This window comes from Acyrthosiphon pisum, chromosome A1, assembly GCF_005508785.2.
Source record: "Acyrthosiphon pisum isolate AL4f chromosome A1, pea_aphid_22Mar2018_4r6ur, whole genome shotgun sequence".
In the NCBI taxonomy this organism is placed as follows: Eukaryota; Metazoa; Arthropoda; class Insecta; order Hemiptera; family Aphididae; genus Acyrthosiphon; species Acyrthosiphon pisum.
The window spans coordinates 125,136,011-125,146,069 of record NC_042494.1 but is presented as its reverse complement, the minus strand read 5'-3'; positions in this window follow the sequence as shown (position 1 = coordinate 125,146,069).

The following is a 10,059-nucleotide window of genomic DNA, read 5'->3' as shown; positions in this document are numbered from 1 at the left end:
ATAGGCGTACGAATTCGTGCGAATTACGTGCTAAATATCTGTATAGTTTGTTTATAGATTTTCCTTTGGGGGGGGGGGGGGGCTGGCGTAACGTACGTAGCGTGAAGCCCATAATTATTGGCCTTCTATTATATAATATTATTTGTTTTGACGCCTGAAAAAATGCCTGTTTAAAAAGACTTTTATTATATGTTATGTATGTATATTGTATACATTGTTTACGCTCCAGGCGATGATGTTTTCATTGTGTGTGGGCACGCGTGAGTATACCTAATAATAATATGTGTGTACCTATGACAATAATATATTATATTCGCCATTTTTATAATTTTTTAACTTAACCTGTTACTTTTGAATTAACGAGAAATAAACGAATTAATTTTATAAATAATATAAATATAAATACATTTTTAATTTTAAGAAGTAGGTAAGTTAAGTTAATTTATTTTGTTTTTAATCTTATTTTCATTTTACTATTTCAGTTTATTTCGTTTTCATGTCAAAAAATATTAACCGTGAACTGTTTCAAGTTAAAAATTTATATTTTTTCAATCTAACTAATATGGAAATACTGTAGGTATTAATTTATTATAAACACGACTATAGTCTATACAGTTTAGTTTTGGTTTCGAAAAAATTAAGTACCTACGCTAGAGTTGTTTAAACAAATTAACTATTTTAACATAATAAAAACTTAACAAAAATTGTAAATTAACTTGTAACTTACTGATTTAATCTATAATTTGATTAGCTTTTCACTTTTAACTTTTTTTTATATTTCACTATACGACGAAACAAAAATAAAATACAACATTCAAATTTCACTCAAACCAATTTGAAGCCATAAGCGTTATCTCACTATTTAAACGACCATTATCAAACATACCAGACTGGATAAATACATTTAATAATAAATTACAATTAGGCTTAGGTCGATCATGATTGAGTATAAAAATTTGAAAACGTTTTACAAAACCATGATGAACTCGGGCTATTCTAAGTAGTAATTACATAACAATCTTTATAAAAATAATAATTTCTGAGAAAATGAGTACCTACCTACTTATATTAAAGTAGGTACCTATATATACCGAAATTAATTACCTTGATTGAAATATTATTAGTAACAAAATATTTTAGTATAACACGTCTCTTATTTTTTCGCGTTTCAATTATTAATTAGAACTCATGTTTCAAGATATTATATTTCATATTATATTATCATAAATTACAATGTTTATAATTTTTCTCCCCCTTCATAAGAGACAAAAATTGTTAATGTACAGGACTAATAATATTATGTTATTCAATATTCAACTTTGTAATTATAAAATTTTAATTCAATATTTTAATGCTCGCATTCGAAATAAATAGGTGCCTAATATTATATAGGTAACATGAACTTAATTGTAGTTTGTGGTATAAATTTTTTTCAAGAAGGATTTAGTGTCATTGTTGAATTTCAATAGCATTGGGTGATCTTTTATCTGCAATAATGTGATTATTCCACTAATCAACAATACCAAAATCTGTGAACAAAAAAAAAAAAAAAAACAATAAAAACTAAGTAGGTACTTAAACAGACTAGGACCTAATACTACAGACCTATAATAAATACAAAACACAATTTTTAAGACATACCTATTTGTAATTTAACGGATTAAAATGTAATGATTATATCAGTGATTCTCAAAGTATCACACTTTTACTCTAATATAGAGTATATTATAATGATCGTAGGTGTACGGAAAACCTAGGGACCATAGTCAAGCCCGGATTAAAACATTTAGAGGCCCAAGGACCTAAGTTTTAAATGAGGCCCCTGTACGAAAAAAAAATTAATGTATATAATGTGTTCTGGGGTGTAGTGACCAGCTGACGTCATATGAAATTATACCAAAACTGATGAAGAAATACCCTTTCAAGATTATTGAGTCTAACTTTTTTTATTTTTTAAGTTGTGGAAAATTAACTTTTTTTTATAAAACCATACATATTAAGCATTTATTTATGTATCTTCAAAAGTTTTCAACATTTTGATGTGATTTTTTTTTATTTTAAAGCTATTTAATTGTCCTATCAACACTCCGATGTTCGCAATTGAATTAGAAATGCGCTAATTATTTTTATTAAATTAAAAAAGTAGAAAAAGTTGGAAAAAATTAGGATTTTTTAAAGAAAAACGTGTATTATTCCAAATAATTTATTACTTAGTATGGGTTTTTTGTTTTTTGTATTATTCTATTGAATTATACCGAATTCTACTGAATAATCAATAATACCTAGAATACCATCAAAGTTTGGTTTTCATAATATATTCCTGTTAATTGTCACAACTTAGTTTTCCTAGGATTGAGTCGGTTAATTGGTCGTCAATCGTTTAATTTTAAACCATTCGGTAAATTTTAGTTGTCATAATACAAAAAACAAAAACTCTTAGTTAATAATAAATTATTTGGAATAATGCACAATTTCCTTTTAAAAATACTAATTTTTGCCAACTTTTTTCTCTGTTTTTAATTTAATAAAAATAATTAGCACATTTCTGGATTAATTGCGTATGTCAGTTGATAGGACAATTAAAAAGCTTTAAAATAAAAATAAACTTACGTCAAAATGTTGAAAAGTTTTGAAGATATATAAACAAATTCGTGATACGCATGGTTTTGATAAAAAAAAAAAGTTAATTGCCTATAACTAAAAAAATAAGAAAGTTATATTCAATCTTTAAAATGTATTTCTTCATCATTTTTGGTATATTATACTTTCATATGACGTTGGCCGGTCATTTCACGATAGATATATATTAGGTATATATAGCAATAAATAATGAATAATGTATCACTTTATTTATAAATTATAATTTACAAGCTTTTTTCCTAGCTAAATAATCATCTATTTTTTTTAGATGATTTATGCAGTATTATTTGAGATTTATATGATTGAGAACGAGAAGCCAATTTGGTTTATCAGTACTCTCGTTTATTAACAAATAAACTAACTATATGGAACTATAATGGAATATATGTATAAACGATTTTAAATTTTAAACCAATATTGTAGGTGCCTACAATATTCATATTTAAATTATTATATTTTTATGACTATAACTATCTATATTACTGCAAATTATGACTATATAGGTAACCGGTGAGTAGGGAACCAGAATTTTCTATCATTCAGTACTTACATTATATCGATGTGATCTGGTCATATTTTTTATTTAATATTATATTGTTATAGTTATTTAGTGAATATATATATATTATATATATACATGAAGAATAATTATTTGCTCCGAAGTTGTGAGCAGTAAGAAGTTCAAGCTCGCAAAAAATCACCAATGCTGCAAATCTTTTATTCGAAATGTTGTAGTTTTTTTTGATTCTCCTCACCCAAATATATACAAATGGTTAGAAGCTTTTAAAAATATTCTTACCGATACTATAATATCGATAAGACGTCCAGAAAAACTTCGAGTATTCAGAAAATTAATACGAGAAAAAATACTATTTATATAAAATAAATAAATCAACTAAACAATAACTAAATAACAATAAATGGTTATGTAACCAAATTTATTAGCTAATATAATATAAAAATACAGAAAAAATTAAAACTTAGTAAACTACTTAGTGTACTTTTTACATTAATATTTTCCCTCTGTAAGCAATAATATCAATGTCTCACACCACTAAGCTAAAAGTACTTATATGCGTTTTGAGGTGTTGAGAGGTATCTTAGAGTTTATCCATGAGCGTTATTGATTTTACACGAAAATGTATTTAAGAATCATTAATTTATTATTTTATTTTTATAATATGATAAAAATAACAAGGTGATTCAGAAAAAGTTATTTTTCTTAAAACTACTACATTGTTACTTACTGTCTTTTGGCTTATAGGAGGGCAGAATACGATGAAATAATAACTAATAATAAAACCTTAAAAATTAACTTAAAGACTTTAAGACTTTAAGACTTTACTGCCGTAAACAATTATATTATGAATTATGATTGGTATACAAAAAAGACGAATGTTTATAGGTAGGTACTTACCGTTGTGACAAGATTTAAATTGATATTGAAAAATCCAAATCCTGAAATTCGGTCTGAATCGCATATAAAGATTTGATTCATAAACATTTTGATCTGAATAATAAATCATTAATATGATTACAAAATAAAGAAATCATGGGTAGTAAAATAAATACTATTATATTAATAGCAAATCTAAATATATGTTACCTGTCTTTTTTTGTCTAAGTGTAAATTTGAAATACGGTATAACCGTAGGTATGATACCATCTCCATTCTCTGTAAAACAATTTGAAAAAACATTTTTTTTTTAATGTGATTGTCCATACGCTATATTATAACTATAATATCATGTTTAATTTGGTATTATAAAAGATTTAATTTAACGTTGTATAATTATTATTACCGTGTTAAGAGTTAATTTATATCAAATTTCGGTTAATTTTTTTCTTTATTTTATACCTACCTCATGTAGATAATTAGTTGTTATGTTAACATAATATTATTGAAACATAATAATTTCCATTTTCAGAATATTGTAATTGTAAGTATATAGATGTTTACTTAAAGGGAAATGTTAAGTTCCTTTAGTGTATCTACACGATTATTTATTAATTATTATTTATTAGGTATTTTATGAATATAGTGGAAATAGACTATGATTTTTATATATAGGTACCTACGGAATAGGTAAATTGCGTCCTCGAAAAAATATCACATGTCTTATACTAAGAACATTTACAATCTGTGTTAGAATAACACAATTAGCAAATTTGATAATTTATTTATATTCAACTTTGAATAATATGAGGAGGGAAGCCAATCAGTGAAGAAACCCAACACATTTAAAAAAAAAAAAAAAATTCAGACGTATTCTATTATTTTGAAGTCAGGAAACAAAAATTGAATAGAAAAAGAAAATATTATATTACATTATTACGTAGTTTGTGCCCATATATTATAGAAAAAAAACTAAACAAATTGGAAACTGGGAATGTCCGTAAAAGCTCAAAAAGAGTCAAAATATTTTTAAAATTTAATGGTGCATAGAAAATAAAAATATTAACATTCAGTGAAATTTTTAAATATCTACAGTCATTCATTTTTTAATTACAATCAAATAAGAAAATCAGCAAATGAGAAATAAAGCGAATATCAAACGTTGTAAAAATATGAATGTCAAACACTCATAACAATTTAATTTGACTTTCTTGTAGACATTTTTTTTTTTTTTGATAAAGGTAGACAATATTATGAGAAATCTTGTATTATATTTTCAAATCTTAGATTTAAAAAGAAAAATTTTTACGAATCCTTAACTCAAAATAATTTGCTCATTTTCGTGATTTTTCGTGTCTAAGGATTTTTAATATTTTTCAAATGCCATTGTAACAATATAGTAGGAGTCTTGTGTTAAATTTTCAAGTATTTTTACTTAACAAATAAAGTTTTATTGACATTCATAGAAAAAAAAACTAATAAAATTGGAAATTGAAAATAACCCTAAACAGTTCAAAAGAAATAAAAATATTTTTAAAATTGTACCTATCATATATATAAAATGGAAATATAAACTACTAGTGAAAGTTTTATGCATCTACGGTCATTTGTTTTAATGTCACACCAAAAACCAATATCAATTTTCTCGAAAACAGATTTTGCGTAAAAATTCCCGTTTTTCCTTAATTAATTTTCTTTTGTTTTTCACGGCGCACAATGTTTTAAAATCGAAAAACGCTGGCCGAAATTAATTATTCCTAAATTGTATACCATAACAAATCAAAAAGTATTGAATCGTGATTTGTAAAGGTCCTATAACTCAAATCTGTTATCAGCTTTATAATACACCCCTTTTGGGGGGGGGGGGGGGGTTAAGGGTTTTTTTTCATTTAATGTAATTGATAGTGTGGCATATCGATATATATGTTATTGAGGTTCGAGAACCCAAATTTGATATAATTTTATATTTATTATTAAAAAAATAATTTTGTAGAACAACTTACTATACTTTTATTATTACATTTTTTTATTTATACATATATTATAAGATTAAATTAATTATTAAAAAAAAATTATAATTTTTACAATTTTTGATTTGTGTATAAAAATAATATTTTAATTGCCCATTTAGAAAGTCTCTTCTTCCTCGTCTTCATCTGAAGTACTATCTGGACTGTTTACTTCTTCAAATAATTCTTTTACATTATCGGGAAAGTGCCTCATTCTTCTTTTCACTGTGTGAAGTTCACTTATCTTCGGATCTGACGATAACAACAACCTATTAAATAGATCTCTATTTGTTTCTATTCGAGACGATTTTCTCGTAAAATGTTCTCTATATTTTTTTATATCTTTGTTCCTAGATTCTTGGGCTTCTTCACTTAACTGGCCAATAGGTAATGCAAATGAAGCTACTACGGATGGTCCATGGATTAATATTTTATGCACACTGGGAGGCATATAAAACCATTTATATAAATGTACATATAATTGAGCAGTACTCCAACAATAGTCTTCGAATCTTTTTACGTGCAATTGTTGTCCACTTGATAAGCACTGGAGAATGACCCCGAAACGAATAATTAGTGTTTCGTCAATACCGGTAATTTCAGCTGATGTTTTGTAGTCCTTGAAAAACCTTCTAGCAGTGTTTCCATCATTGCTACTCCCAAAACCTGGCTTGGGGAAGTCGACAAACAATCCTAATTTTTTTTTGAAATCATTTTGAATCTGTTTTTTCCGTTTTTCCAACAATTGATCAGTGCCATTCTTTTTATTAACCTACAAAAATACAATAATAATAATTGAATACGTATTTATGAAATTTATTTTATTTTATTAATAACCTTCCACTGTTTAAAGTCTAATCTATACGACACGTGAAGCAGACATTCAAAACATCTTATGTATGCATGCAATGTCGATAATCCAAATCTGTAAAATAATAAAATAATAAAATATTAAACAATAACTTTTAAATTGACTTTGTATAATTACCTATAATTTGATCGATCTACAACTACATTTTTCATTTGTTCCAAATTATTCAATTGTGAAATTTTTAAGTTGCAAATATAACAAGTCATCGAAGAAGTCTCTGTCACTGCATTACATACCTTACCATCAATCATGGTAAAGTTCATCGAAAACTTAACTGCACCTTTATCGTGTATATAAGGAGTGAGTTGACTAATTTGCTGACTTATATACATTTTCTCGTTTAGTGACAATTCAGTAGTTTCCTTAGCATATTGCAGTCGAATTGGTCTACAATATCTAGTTGAAGAACACGCAGGGTTTTGCCATATAACATGGTTATCAACTTCATTGGCTAAACATATTGGCAACATTGAAGTCACAAACAAACTACTATCACTTGAACCACCTAACGTAGTTTGTTTATACTCTGAAAATCCAGAGCTACCGTCAAATCCCCATTTACATTTCAAAATATAATTGCCAGTCTTCAATTCATTAGAAATATTTATAAGTAGTCTCTTAACGGTATGATCAAGTAAGGCTTGTAATTTTACCTCACATATTTCTTCTGTAATTGAGATTTCATCAGGATAAGAATCGTTTTTTTGCAGCTAACACTTTATTATATGCAGAATAAATGTCATGGTTGAGTTTTAATGCTTGCTTTCGAAGAAGTTTGTACTGGTGCACTGATAATGATGCAGAAATTATCAATCCAAGAGCTCATCTGTCGTCATTTGTGTGGGCTCCTGTTGACGTTTATGTGTTTGCCAGGCATGGCGTATTTTTTTACGCCTAGTGGTGGTAGTATTCGATATTTTCATTATAATTTTTGCATTGTCTTCATTCCCATCTTTTCTTTGGTTCATTGCTGCACTAAACATCAATTGTGATGTACTAAAACATGAACGAAGATGTTCAGTTTTTGTTCTTTTAGTTCTGTCACTGCATAGTTCGAAATCAACCGGTGGTCGACCGGTATTGCTATGTACTAGCAATAAATTTGTACGCAATGGCTGGAAAATGAATTTCAGTATTGAGCCACTCGGAATTTTTGTCCATAAAGCGATCATTTGTTTTATTTGATTGCGACCATTTATCAAAAAATCTAATACCATAAACATTACATTCTAATTATAGTAATACTAGCTGAAATTTTATATAACAAATTAAATCTTACTTGTTAAAAAACTTTGTTTGAAGACATATTTTAATAGCGTTAACTGCTTCTTGAATATCTAGACACGTGTTATTTTTGTCGATTTGTAAGCGCGAACACACATAATTTAGGGCTATTTTCTTTTTATCGTCATTAGAATTAGCACCAATATTTCAATGAATGATATTATAAATATCTTTCTTTAAAATTATTTTTGTAGCTGCCATAATAGTGATTGAAGTATTAGAAAATTATAAGTACAACAACGACGCAAACACTGTTACTGCACATAAACGATAAAACTATGACTAAAATTGGCGTACAATATATTACTTTTTGAGTCGTAACTAAGGAGGGGGCAGATACGGGCAGAAAAGTTGTGCACTATATTAAAGTGGAGAGAGTTACTATCTATAAAATGTGACAATGGATGGGGAACACAGGGGATAAGTGTATTTTAATCACTTTTTTCCTTTATTATAATGGTTGTTATTACCGATACCGTTATTAAACGTCAAATTTAACATAAAATATAAAACCACTATTGGAAATAACACATTTATACAAGTCTTTAACAAATATGCTATTAAATATTTAACAACTATTTGGTGATTCATAACATTAGAATTTACTTATTAATGATTTACAAACGGGGATAACTATTCGAAAATGTTTACATTATGGTACTTTTTCAAATTAAAATAGTAATTTTAACAGTAAAAATTTTTTTATTTCGAAATTTGTTTGCAAAACACAATTTACCAACTAATAAACTTAAATATTTCTACCCTTTAATTAAAAAAAAAAAATAAATAAAAAAATAGACTTTCGGCCAGCTTTTTTTGATTTTAAACCACTGTGCGGCGCTTTTGAAAACTACTGGAAAAATTTTACTTTTGACCAACCAAAGTACCAACTAGATTCACTTTCCTATCAAAGAAGATACTGTTGAAGAAAATCGAAGCACTTTTACTGTCCTAAAAGGCACAAAAAAAAAATAAAAATAACAAAAAAACACACATCTTTGTAAAATCAATAGATAAATTCATCGTTCCACTCGGAATCTAAAATAGGACGAAATTCACTGCATTGACCCTATACATATAATCTATATATTATTATATAAATATCGTGTCATAGTATTTTACTAAAAAATAATATAAATAATAATATATGGGTACACCTGCTTAACAATTCATTAAAATTAAGAAATTCGAATACAAATTAATAAATAACAATTTAACATGCATAATATTATCATGAGTGTATAATATTTTAACTTATCTTGTAATTCGATGGGTTCACTTTAGAAAATATACGTAAGTAGTAATAGTGTTTTAAAATATTATGATACTCAAGTACTTATAGGTAAAACATAAATATTTGAATATAAATAAAGGCCTAGTGGTTAACAAAAATTATGCAAATGAGATGAATAACACTTTGCGATACCTACCTTCTCGTTTATGAATGAAACAAAAACGATAATAGACATCAAAAACGTGATAGTTTGTACGTGGACCATCAGCGGAAATGTTAGATCCCAGATTTTTGCGGTTGGGCCGAAGAAAGTTTCCTTGTTGAGAATAAAGTAAAAACTGAGAAGCAGACTGATATAGCTGGATGTGAAGAAACCCAAAAGCATAGGACCGTAACCAAGAGTAAACATTTTTAACAGGTCACAGAGTTCGGAGTGTAACAGCCGCGTGTTTTCCATCAGATCCATTATTTCGACGTGCGTCGAGGCCGGGGACGGGGCCGGGGCCGGGGTTGGCCGGGGACGTCAACCAAGTCGGCAGGAAGACATTTCCAAAAATCGTTTAACGTCTGGAATCTGACATACAAGTTTTGAAGAAAGAAACACGAAGAGATCGTAACTACATAA